Source organism: Microtus pennsylvanicus, chromosome 1 (genome assembly GCF_037038515.1).
Source record: "Microtus pennsylvanicus isolate mMicPen1 chromosome 1, mMicPen1.hap1, whole genome shotgun sequence".
NCBI lineage: Eukaryota > Metazoa > Chordata > Mammalia > Rodentia > Cricetidae > Microtus > Microtus pennsylvanicus.
Window position 1 is genome coordinate 129461678 of NC_134579.1, and position 12859 is coordinate 129474536.

The window sequence follows — 12859 nt, forward strand, 5'->3', positions numbered from 1 at the left end:
AGAACTCAGAATAGGTCTGGGCTGTGGCTTGTGAGAACTCACAAGTACACTATGCCGAACTAAATCATCTGATGTGAAATTTCCTGCATGTAAAAGTTTATTTCTTCCGTGGACTGGTTTGAGACTCCTCAGGAGAGCAGCGCAGGTGTTTGGTCCAAGATGAAAGACACTCTCTATGGAGATACCTCTTGCGGCGGCTCTCTCCCTTACTCTCACTGTCTCCCATTCTCATTCTCAGTAGCACTGAGTCTCTCCTTCCATCTAAGGTCCTGTCGTGTTCATGTTTGCTCCATGTGCTGTTTCTGTGTCGTGCTCTTCCTCCCATGGTGAAGCCCCTCCCTACGGGGAATTTAGGTGTCAGCTTTAGTTTTAAGACTGGTTACTTCAGCCTTCTTTCACTTCTTTCTTAACATGATACAAACGTAGGCTACACTTTCTTGGTCAAGATAAAACAGAAGGAATGGGGACAGCGCCATGGTTCTACAGTGAGGGATTCCCCAGGTCCTTGTTTTTATCCTGGAAGCTGGTTTCTCATAGCACTTCTAGACAGGCTTATGGGAGAGTATTGGGTGTTTCTTCTTCCCAGTATGCATAGAGGGCAGAGGCTAATTACCTGCCACTGACCGAGCAAGGGTGGCAGTGAGGACAGTAAGCTCAGGAAATCTCTAGTCTCCCTCAGTGCCATGGCTGGAGGCAACACGGGCCTGGCTTCCAGCATAAACAAATCATTGGCAGGGTTGCAAACAAAGGCGTAGTGGTGAGTTGGAGTCGAAAGACTGTTTTTGTGGGAAGCCTAGAGAATGTCTCATTGAAGCTCCCCGAAATCTGTGCCGTGTTGCTTGGGCCCAATAGAGATCAATAGCCATGTTTGATCGTGACACCATGTTTTTAATGCGTGACTCCTTCCACCCCCACGCTACTAAGACCACTGTCACAAAGTGAGTGTCACCAAACGTCATGAAGGCTCCAGTGCCAGTAGTTCACAAACTACCTTCCACAGTAATGCAAGGGTTCCAAGGAGAAGCTTTGGAAGCCAAGAGAAGGGGACAAAGAAACAAGGTCCCTCTTGTGGACTTTTGCAGAGTTAAGTATCCCCTCATCAGCTCCTTGTAGAAAGAGCTCTGCCACTAGACGATTCTGAGAACCCACAAATATAGATCAAATTCTTGGTTCCACACGCAGGAAACAAGGTTTGGCCATAGAGTGTTGGCTCTGTATAGCCATGTTAGAGCAGTGCCTTTGGTCACATCAGTGAGACTGGGATAGAAGAAATGAAATAGAAACTTAAATGGAAGGTCCTTGTCCTGGTGCCTTGCTTCAGGTAGCCTGGAACATACAGAATTTTGGAGAGATGGATGCCCATGTGGGACTAAGCTCACCATGGGTAGGAGACCCAAAGTTCCCATAACAGAACTACTTGGCAATGGCCAGCAATGCTGACCAGTAGTTGAGCAGCTGCTTCATGTAGAGCCTGAGCTTAAGCTCTTAGATATGTTATCTCCACACTATATTTAATTTTATCAAAGCCAGAGATTGGAGCCAGAAACTAGTATGTGCTGAGCAGGAGCCTTTAGTTCTCAGTGACACTCCAGCCCTATTATCTCTGTCTTACCAGTAGAGACATGGAGATGGCAATGAGACTGCTGATATTCATGCTGGAGCTTGCTGGACTGTGTGCTGGGACCAGTGCTCCCATCCTCCTAACCAGGAATAGGAAGATGCCTTCTAGTGTCTAGGAAGACTTCCTGGGAGTATACTGAGTTAAGAAGTTCATCAATAGAAACACCTTATGGGAGGCTTAGATGAATAGGACTATCTTATTTTTTGTCTTCTTTCTTATCCATACACCATGATCTGTAGAGAATCCTATTGGGTGAAACCCAGCTCCTGACAGGGGCTCACGCAGAGGCTATGCTTGTCATATTTTCTCTCGTGTTGCACATCAGCTCTTTGGGTTGGCATGATAGAGATATCTGTGCATATAATTGTTTATTAAAAGCCCATTGATAAGGCTCTCACTTGCCTACCATACACAAGATCCTGGATTCCATCCCTAGCACTGAGAACAACAATAATAAAAGAATCTGTGGATCTAGTAATACTCCTAGATTTCTTCGTAAGTCATTTCTTAATTTGTATATGCATTTACTCATTAATTCATACACTTACTAATTTTTAATTCCTTCCATCATTATTCTAGCTCTCTCTTCGTTCATTTGTTCATGTCTTTAGGTATTCGTTTACTTACGTATTTAGTCACATGAGCACTGTGGGGCCATTCTTTTGTCCGTTCCTTTATTCATTCATTCATTTAATGAATCATCCACTTTGAAATGAATTACAGCCTTTGTGTAATAATTAAAGTAGGGTAGATTCTGGATGGGGTGCACACGAAGTTGCATAGATAGTGCCAGGACTTGAGAGATACCTTTTGGCCCATGATAAGTAAAACTTAAATTTATCTACTGTGATATAGAAATTAAATGTCACTCATTGGCAGGAGTCTCCTCCCCCAGTTCTTCAACTATGTGGAACTATAGTCCCGTTTGAGCCTCTCCAACGGGCCGTCTTGTATAGTCTGGGGCCATCTTTGGGTTGTTCTAGAAGTGGAGAACTATCTGAGTCTCTCTTTGCCCACCAAGGAAGCAATCTGTGGTTGTGGTAAGTGGAAAGGAATGCATGTAGACAGTCACATGAGGGTCCCCACATAGAGGGGCAAGAGTCACAGTGAAATGCATAGTGGAGAAAAAAGTATCACCATGGGCCAAGGGAGATTGGGGATCTTCATCTTCCCTGCTGGCAGAAACTTCCATCCAGTTGTTTTGAAATTCAGGGACATGGGAATAGAGGTCATGTAGAAGGAATACCACCATGCCTCTTTCCCTAGCTGAGATAGGCATTTGAAAGCTCAAGGATTAAAGGTGAAGTTAAATTTCTAGTAATAGTAATAATGATGGCCAGGCAGGCTGAGAGTGAGGGCATTTTATACGGGGACACAATATAACTGGAGTAGGGTCTTCATCCTCTAGGACACGAAAGAGGACTAGAGAGATCTTAAGCGTCGAGTCCTGCGTTCTCACTTTCATGTTACCGTTGAACATAATACTCGACAGAAACAACTTAAAAAATGAGAGATTTATTTTTGGCTCACAGTTTTAAAGGGTTTTGGTCCATCATGATGAGGAAGGCTTGATAGACAGATAAGTTCATGGCAGGGGCAGTAGGCACAAAGACTGTTCATATCATGGCAGACCAGGGAGCAGAGGAAACAGAAACCTAGGGCCATTTAACCTTCAAAGCCTTTCTTCACAATGACTGGCCACCAGCTATGTCCTACCTCCTAAAGCTCCTTCCGTAACCTTCAAAAAGAGTGCCACCAGCCAGGGACCAAGCACACGAAACAACAACTTCTGGAGGATATTTTGGATTCAATATTTCATCTCACATGAACTTTCCTTGCTCTGGGTGACTCCCATACACTCACGAGCTCTTCTTGCTTACAGAGAGGCTCCCGGGATTTTTTGGATAAGTATTACACCAACCAATGACTGTCACACATGACATGAGGCTCCTCTTGGTTCCAGATGATGTCTTTGTCCTCAACCACTCTGTGAATGATGCCATTCCCTGCATGAAGGTTGTGGGTACTCAGCTGGAAAGCACTGCTGTCCACCCTAGATTGTAGTTGACTCCCATGGTGCACTCAGGCATCCAAACCCTAAGAAGTCTAGATGGCTATTTTACCTGTGATTCAGAACCCCACCCACCTTGAATCTCAACTCATGACCAATGGGAAGAGTTCTTACTGCATGCTGGTTCCCTAGGTAACCAGTGCACACAATTGAGAAGGACCAGAGGAAGAAGCATGCATAGCACTCCATCCACCACAGCCCCCACCCCGGCCCTCAACATCCCAGCCTTGGTTCCGTCTGTTACTTTAGCTGCTTGGTTTAAAATACACAGCTATAAACACTCAGGACAACCAGCCGTATATGGCCGGATGTAATATTAATTTCTTTCCTGGTTTGTCTGTGAAAGAGTCAACCATATAAATCACTGTAAGCCATGAAGACAGAAAGTGAAATCACATCTTCATATGGACGAGTATAACATGTTACCTTTTGACTCCAAGTAGCATCATGCATGGTCAACTTAAAGTCTTTGTGTGAGACTTGATTTTGGCTAGGTGAGGCAGGTAGAAGCCCCCTTTCCATATTGGAGCAGAGCCTTGGATTTATCTATGGCGTATCCCTGGCGAGCCTGGTGTCTGCCGGACAGTGTCCCCGCAATGCCATTTTTCATGACTTGCTTAATTAACAACCATTTTTGACCTCGGCTTGTTATGAAAGTGTTGCTATTCTCTTCTGCTAAATTATGTCTAATGAACATATTTGCATGTTATCAGATATAGCAATATATCATTTCAAATTTGAGCGTTTAAGCCTACATCACTCAAAACAGCTTTTGTGGATTAGTAAGCAGGTGAAATCAAAAATCTCATTTCATATCTGACATTAATAACTTTCGGGGGAGTGAGCATTGACATTCATGTCTGGACCAGAATCGAGCCCAATGTCCTAGAAATACAAGGGCAACACACAAACCTACTCACTAGATAGGAAAATAAATCACACATAATGCAGAATTTCTACCTTACATGTTAATTAATGTGTGCAATCAATTACTGATGTTACAATATGAGAAAGAAACTGGTGGGGAAAGAGGTAATAAAAAATACCTATAGATTTATCTGCTTTTTTTTTCTATTTAAACAAATAGTCTTCAAGCCCGTGAATGCTGTGTTGAGGCATGCTTGGAATAATAAGCATCATAAAATCTAATCAGATTTATAAGAGGAATTGATTGTTGTGGCAGGAGGAGAGGGTGGAAAATAAGCTGAAATTTAAGTGTTAATTTTTATGCTAATCCACAGTGGCTTCATATGAAGCAATTTTGTTCTGTGCCACAAATATAAAATTGTCCCTTGCAGAGAAATGTCAGCTTGCTAGACCTGAAAGCAGTAATTTATTAGGTATGTTTCTATTAGTATGTGTCACAGTTGTTAGCAGGCTATACACACAATGGCGCTTCATACTTATCCTCTAAGTCTGAGAATGTTTCAGCTCAGTGGCTGGAACGTGGGGCATTAATGCATTATCATATGCGGGGTGGTCTGTGCCCTGTGGACAAAAGGCTATTTAATACAATTTAATGTCATTCTGAGAAGAAGTGGAAAAATAAAGACGGGGAATAAAATGGCATCTGTGAGTTTCACAGGGCACTCATGCACAAACCCTCAGTTTAAGAGGTATGACATTTCTGCCAAGAAAAAGAATAAAAACTGGGGCATTTTTTTTATAACCTGTTCCCCACTGCAGTATTTCCTAAATGCTATTAAGTGATCGATTTACACGGCCACATGATGATGTCACCCATAAGAAGGGGAATGCAGATGACAGCAAAATACTCCTGACAGTGACCTTGTTTCTGAATCCCTGGAACCCTGTCAGCTTTGCTTCCAGTATATGGTTTCAAAGAATGTACTTTTTTGGACAATATCTAGTTACTGGGTAGTGAATTAATAGAGTTAAGGGTTCTGATGCAATTCACATATAGGTCAATTACATGCGCCAACATCTGCTCTGTCACGATCATTTGCATATAGCATTCATATGTTAATGATGCCTCTTTTTACTCAAGTAATATATTTTAAAAACAAGATTTGCATATCAGTTTGGATCAGTATATTACAAGCAATTTATCATTTTCTCCTTCTTGTTATGATTTGAAGAACAATATCTTGAATGATGGCTGCTATATTTGAGCACGGCTCTGATTTATACAAGGAGCCCCTCGGTGGGAAAGCTTCCATTCTAAAGCTGCTTAAAGCCTTATAAATCAATAATGACACAGATGGACTGCTGATAATCTATTTAGAATGCCTGATAGCAAATATTGCCGTACAGACGATTAGAGGGGTAACCATTTTAGCAGAGTCCTGCCTGACTCTACGAATGGCAAGTTTGCACAGCAGCGACGAAAAAGAAGTGCCTGTACCCTGACTTGGGATCAGACCTTCTCCTGGCAGGGTCTGGCTACGCCAGGGGGAGACCTGGGGAGAAGAACAAAGGCACTTCCCGTTCCTGCCAATATAATCATATCAGTCCCTGTTTCTTTAACAAAACAGGACCTCTTAATGGAATTGTGTCTTCAGGTGTAAATAGCTTTAAAAGCCGCTTCTCCGGTCCTCTCTGCCCCGATACAGCGCAAGGAGTGAGAAAATAAAGTGGAGGTTGTCAAAAGTGGCAGCTGTTCAGAATCCTGATAAATATAAGCTCTTATTGATCTGATGGAAATAAAGGATCCCAGTGCTAGGCAGTATTTAGCTTCTTGTCTACGGCGCGTCACTGGTGGCCTTGCGTGGGGATAGATTTCCATTCTCATACTCTGGATTTGATTTCATCTTTAACCTTTGCAGCCGAGTTTCCTTGACCTCAGAGTGTGGCTGTGATTTCCTGAATTTGTTACATTTTCTTTACATGGTTTCTTTCTCTATCTCCTTTTCTGTTTGTGACAGGGAGCGCGGGGACACCTTTCCGGCCATCTTTCAGCGCCTGGATCCGGTGCGTCTTTTCTGGGGATATATTCTTACTAAACTGACAGTCCTTAAGTCAAGCATGCAGTGAGGCTGTTAAGGTAAGTCTCACCCTGTTAAAGCTGTCTGCCTGCCCAGGCAGCCCTCACTTCTTCCTGCTTTGCCCTGTTGGCTTCACACAAATCCAATTCAAGCTAACCACTCTGCACCCCAGCCAAGTCTCCAGGGATACAAGTGGATGCGCCTGCACCCACCCAGCAAACCCGGGGCTGTGGCCCCTGGGGACCTGCGTGCCTTTGTGGTTTGGGTGGTGGTGGTTTGAAACAAAAGGATTCCGAAGAACAATGTTCTATTTTCTCGCGGTGCTTCACCCCAGTGTTGTGTTTTCCACCCCGTGGCTTAATTCCTTTCTGGAATTTTCTTCTGGGGTAGAGATGAAGCTCTAGCTTGAAATCCCGAAGAGCTGTGCGTGTTTTCTGGTTCCAAGAAAAGTGCTGCTGTTATTTTGAGTAGTTTTGATACAACCAAATCAAAGTGAAGATTCGAAATGGCTTTTCTGGAAGCTGAAGTCATAAATTATTCTGCACCGCGATTCTTTCCGATAGTGAAACCCGTACCTCTTTGCCTGACTGCAGGGAGGGAAAGTGAAAGTTAAAAGTAAAATGAAACATTTAAATCTTAGCTGTTGAGGAAAGCGCAGATAGACATCAAGGCCAGTCAATAGAGACTCCTACCAATTAGACTTGCACGGATATCATCCCATATTGGCTTATTAGCAATTGCTTGGGTTCAGGGTTCCGGGATTAAGAATGTGAAAGGCCAGGCCAGGGGGAATACAAGGAATTAGCAACCTATGAAAAGCCAGGTCTGGGGGACTCCCTCATATGCGGGGACAGGTGGATGGTGGCATCAAGGCCCTGTGATTCTTGCCGGAGGAAAATGTCTACAGTGAGAAGGTTGGAAGTTTTCCCTGGTTTACCCCGTTATTTGAGTCGGAAAGTGTTGATTTCACACCGCGCTGAGTGTTTTCCCGCAGCTTCTTAGTGGGTGTATTCTATGCTCAGAAAAAGGAGCAGTTAACGAAAGCAGTAGTGGGGGCTATAAACGACCTGGCAGGCCTGTGACTTTGCAGATCCCAAGGTGCCCTCTAGGAGTGGTGTGGGGAGAGGTGGGAAGCTCAGGAGCTCCAGTTTAGAGACTGCAGACGGAGCTTCTGGCTTGGTCCCTCCTCGGCATATCGCAGGCGGGAACAATTTTTGGTTCCTTTGCTTCTGGGTTGGGAAAACAAGCCCGTGGTTGCCAGTAAGGTTTGGAATCTGCCTGCCAGATAAGGGAATGTCTGTGAAGACTATTTTCCCTCTTGGGAGGCAAAACACAGATGGGGGAGTTCGGAGTCTTACAGCATTCAGCTGCTACATTGATGGTAGAAATTCTGCAGTGTGGATGCTCATGATATCCGAAGGCCAGGTTTAGCATAGCCACCCAGGGCCTCTGCTAGGGAGTTGGTAGTGCTGGCTGTTGAGCGAGCAAGGGCATTGGCTTGTTCTGGAACATCCCATACTCTGGACTTCTTAAGGTGGGAGAAGAAGCACATTAACCATGCTGGCTACTTCTGCCTTTGGCATGGGGTGGACTGGGAAGCAAGAATGAACAAGAGTTCCTCTCTGCCCGCCAACTTCAAACGGACAAGGAAGGAATGTCATGGGCTTCCCCATGGGAAACACACACCAACCCTACCTTGGCCAGCTTGCACACTGTGGAGCTTACGGGGTTTCCCAGCACTAAGACACATATTTTGCAGCGAGTCGCTGGGCTAAACTTTGGGCTTCCTGGAACATAATGGACAATCATTATTATCTCTGCTCATATGCAGAAGACATACATGTTCAATAACCTCAGGGAAGCCTGAAGCTGTGGACCCCACCAAAACCAATACTCAGTCTGCCTTTCCTACATGGATGTGCCTGTGAGTTTAGTTTATAAATTTGACATAGAAAAAGAATGAAAATAGTAACTAAAATGAAGATAGAACAATGCTAGCAGTGTATGTTCATAAACGCAGGGGACAGAGGTATGTGTGGTCTAAGGGGTAGCCTTTAAGCAGGCATGGGAATATTTTCCTGGATGGGAAATGTACACTTTTCGATGACTTGGGGAGGGGGTGTAATGTGACCTTGAGTAAGATGAAAACTTTACTTCCAAGAACAAATTCTTTTTCTTCTTTTTTTAAAAAAAGAGATTTTATTTTATTAATTATGTTTAGGTCTGTGTGTGTGTGTGTGTGTGTGTGTGTGTGTGTGTGTGTGAGAGAGAGAGAGAGAGAGAGAGAGAGAGAGAGAGAGAGAGAGAGAGAGAGAGAGAATATGTTGGTATGTCCAAGGAAGTATAAGTGACCTAGAGGTCAGAGGCATTAGATAGAGTTACAGATGATTGTGAGCTGCCTGATATAAGTGTTGGGAACTGAACTCTGGTCCTCTGGGAGAGTAACCAGTATTCTTATCCACTGAGCCAGTTCTCCGGGGCCTATACCAATGATTCATGACTTCAAGAACAGATTCTTATCCTCTCAAGAGCGATAGTAAACAGGTGTCAGGAACAGATAAAGGATATGGGGGTACCACTCTCCCAGTCTCTTGCTGAATTTCAGCGCCAGGACATGGTCTCCCCAAGCCCTGGAGTTGGAAACTTCCCCAGAGTCTGCATGGAGAAGGGCTGAGAACAAGTGAGAGGAGAGGGCCCTGATGGCCCTAAGCCGTATCTGAGAGTCTGCAGGGGACTCTCCTTGCTCCCACCCTACAGTTCTGTGAAAAGGACACTTGACTTTGTGGAGTCTTTCCCCCACCCTTGTATTTATTTTAATGATGGAAACTCGAAGCTTCTGGAAGAACCACTTGTTCTTGCTCATCTTGTATCTCTCCTCAGACTTGACCTTGGCCCCTCATCTGGCCTTGCATTTCAGAGCTGGGTCTTTGAAAGCATCTTTATCAATGATATCTTTGTTCAGGAAGATGCCCACAGAGTACCTTGTGGGCATGAGGTTACTGTAGTTATAAACTCTCTCTCTCTCTCTCTCTCTCTCTCTCTCTCTCTCTCTCTCTCTCTCTCTCTCTCTTCTCTCTCTCTCTCTCTCTCTCTCTCTCTCTCTCTCTCTCTCTCTCTCTCACACACACACACACACACACACACACACACACACTCACACACACCTTGCTCTTTTGTCTTTTCTATTTTCTTCTTGCCCATGGTGGTTGTCACTTAGAGGGGACAGAGATCAGTTGCAGCCACAGCACATGGTTATAGGGACTGCCCGAGTCCAGCAGTTCTTCAGGTCGAAGGCTTTGCATCCAGCCAGGATGAACACCCCTCTCCCAGCTTTCATGAGCTTTTCCATTTTGACAGTAACCAGCAGGCACACAGCAGAAAGAATGCATGAAGCTTTAGGTAACTGATGTTTAGGCCAGGAGAGATGGAAACCATCTACCACTCCAGCACTCAGGAGGCTGAGGCAGGAGCATCAGAAGACCTCAGCCCACCTGGCAGCACAGTGAGTGGCTGGCCAACCTGGGTGACCTAGAGAACCTGTTTCAATTAAAAAGCCAAAAATCCAGCTGTGGTAGTACACAGGTCCAGCTGTGGTAGTACACAGGTCCAGCTGTGGTAGTACACAGGTCCAGCTGTGGTAGTACACAGGTCCAGCTGTGGTAGTATCCAGGCCCAGCTGTGGTAGTACACAGGTCCAGCTGTGGGGTATGTAGGTCCAGTTGTGGTAGTACACAGGTCCAGTTGAGGTGGTACACAGGTTTAGTGTGGTAGTACACAGGTCCAGCTGTGGTAGTACACAGGTCCAGTTGAGGTGGTACACAGGTTTAGTGTGGTAGTACACAGGTCCAGCTGTGGTAGTACCCAGGCCCAGCTGTGGTAGTACACAGGTCCAGCTGTGGGGTATGTAGGTCCAGTTGTGGTAGTACACAGGTCCAGTTGAGGTGGTACACAGGTTTAGTGTGGTAGTACACAGGTCCAGCTGTGGTAGTACCCAGGCCCAGCTGTGGTAGTACACAGGTCCAGCTGTGGGGTATGTAGGTCCAGTTGTGGTAGTACACAGGTCCAGTTGAGGTGGTACACAGGTTTAGTGTGGTAGTACACAGGTCCAGCTGTGGTAGTACACAGGTCCAGCTGTGGTAGTACACAGGTCCAGCTGAGGTAGTACACAGGTCCAGCTGTGGGGTATGTAGGTCCAGTTGTGGTAGTACACAGGTCCAGCTGTGTTAATACACAGGTCCAGCTGTGTTAGTACCCAGGCCCAGCTGTGGTAGTACACAGGTCCAGCTGAGGTAGTACACAGGTACAGGTGTGTTAATACACAGGTCCAGCTGTGTTAGTACCCAGGCCCAGCTGTGGTATTACACAGGTCCAGCTGAGGTAGTACACAGGTCCAGCTGAGGTAGTACACAGGTCCAGCTGAGGTAGTACACAGGTCCAGCTGTGGTGGTACACAGGTCCAGATGTGATAGTACACAGGTCCAGCTGTGGTGGTACACAGGTCCAGCTGTGGGGTATACCTGCCCAGGTGTGTTAGTACAGTGGTCCAGATGTGGTAGTACACGGCTGTAATTCCACATTTAAGCTGAGGTAAGAGGATCTTAAGTTCAAGATCAACTTAGTACACGTAGCAAGATTGTCTCTAAAATTTTTAAAGTAAACAAGTAATAAAATGGGTGGAAGCTCGGCTCTATCATGTGTCAAATCCTGAGTGCTACAAACATTATACCAATAGAATAAAATAAAGCAAAAATGTTGTGGACATGCTCTGCAATGGCCTACCTACTTCATGTGTCACTACAACATGGGTGTGCAAAGGATACCCTCTAAAGAGGGGCGGCACAGCCTCAAGTCCACAGTCCACCCCTCATTAAGTCCCTCACGGTCAGGCCATGAGGGCTAGGGTCATCCAGAGGAAGCACTGCTCACTGCCTCTGGACTCCATTGCACTGCTTCCCGCTCCCTGCTCCTACCACCCAAGCTCCCCGTGGGCAGGAGTTGGACTGTCCTGTATGATGTTTCCGGTGCTTTTAAGAGTGGGCTCTAAAATCAGCAGGAACTACCATCAGACTCTGGCCTTCCTGTGTGTTATGGTTTGAATCTCAACTGTCCCCATAGACTCAGGCATTGAATACCTGGCCACCAGTTGGCAACACTGTTCTAGGAGGTGATGGGGACTAGAGGAGCTGGCAGGCTCCGGGAACCACAGACATGCTGAACTCAGAGACCGTTAACTGCTGTGGCTCTACTGACCCCAAGTCATCTTTTCCATGGTAGTCATCACCCGAGTTGAGTGGTCCAGGGGTGGTACTTTAGGAGTGGAGAAGGGAGGTGGAGATGGATGTCTCTGTGTGAAATTGATAACGTGTACATATGGGGTGTGCTTTGCGCCCCGTTGGAACTTTGCCAGGATACTTCCGCGCTCACGGAGGTAAGGATTGTTCATAACTCATTTGCAGACAAGACATGAGGGAATGGAGTTCTGATGTCCCCAGGGAGAGTAGGCAGAGGGGAACTTACTGGTGTCTAAGTGTTCCTGGAGATTCTCAATCCACACGGAGCCCCAAGCAGGCAGTTGTCATCATTTGCTTTCATTGACTTGGAAACTGTGGTTGTGTTAGCTAAGCTGTCTGTCTCAGGAAGCACAGTTAGCAGGTGGCATCACACCCTTAGCTCTTCTCATCACTGTGACCAAATCCTTGACATAAACAACCTAAAGCAGGGTTCATAAGTTTGGTTCATGATTTCAGAGGGTTCAGTCTGTGGCCCCTTGGCCCCCAACCCTATGGCAGAACTCCATGGTGGCGGGAGCATGTGGTAGAGGAGAGAAGTTTATGATGTAGCGAGCAGAAAGTTAACACGCTAGATAGGAAGGGGGCCAGGGCAAGGTGTCCTCAAGGGTCTAACCCTAGTGATTCACCTCTTTTAACTAGATAGACCCTGTCTCTCAATACAGTGCCACCAGCTGGTGGCTAAGCAGGCAATGCAACGTGAACCTGTGGAGATGGCAATTCAAGCCAGAGCTGATTTAAGAGGATTGTTTAGAAGCACTGGAAACAACATGGTCAAGACAGTCTGAGTTCTGGACCACAGGGAGCTCCTGTTACGGGAGTTGAGAGTGGGAATCAGAAAGCAGGGGCCCTAGTGGAGAGGATGATGTCAGATGGACAGATGCGGTAAGAAAATGCAAGCAGAAAACCGGGTGGGGCATCCCATTCAGGCATG

The 12859-nt window shown here is 45.8% G+C and overlaps 1 protein-coding gene across 6 annotated transcripts in view; it reads left to right on the forward strand.

Moving 5' to 3' along the window:
- The window catches only part of Znf536 (zinc finger protein 536), a 454511-nt gene that overhangs the window by 121117 nt on the left and 320535 nt on the right, over positions 1-12859 (forward strand). For all 6 annotated transcript variants that reach the window (XM_075984305.1, XM_075984285.1, XM_075984327.1 and 3 more), the window contains exon 3: positions 6578-6696. The gene's annotated coding sequence lies outside the window, so the exon portion shown is untranslated. The remainder of the gene's footprint in view (positions 1-6577; positions 6697-12859) is intronic.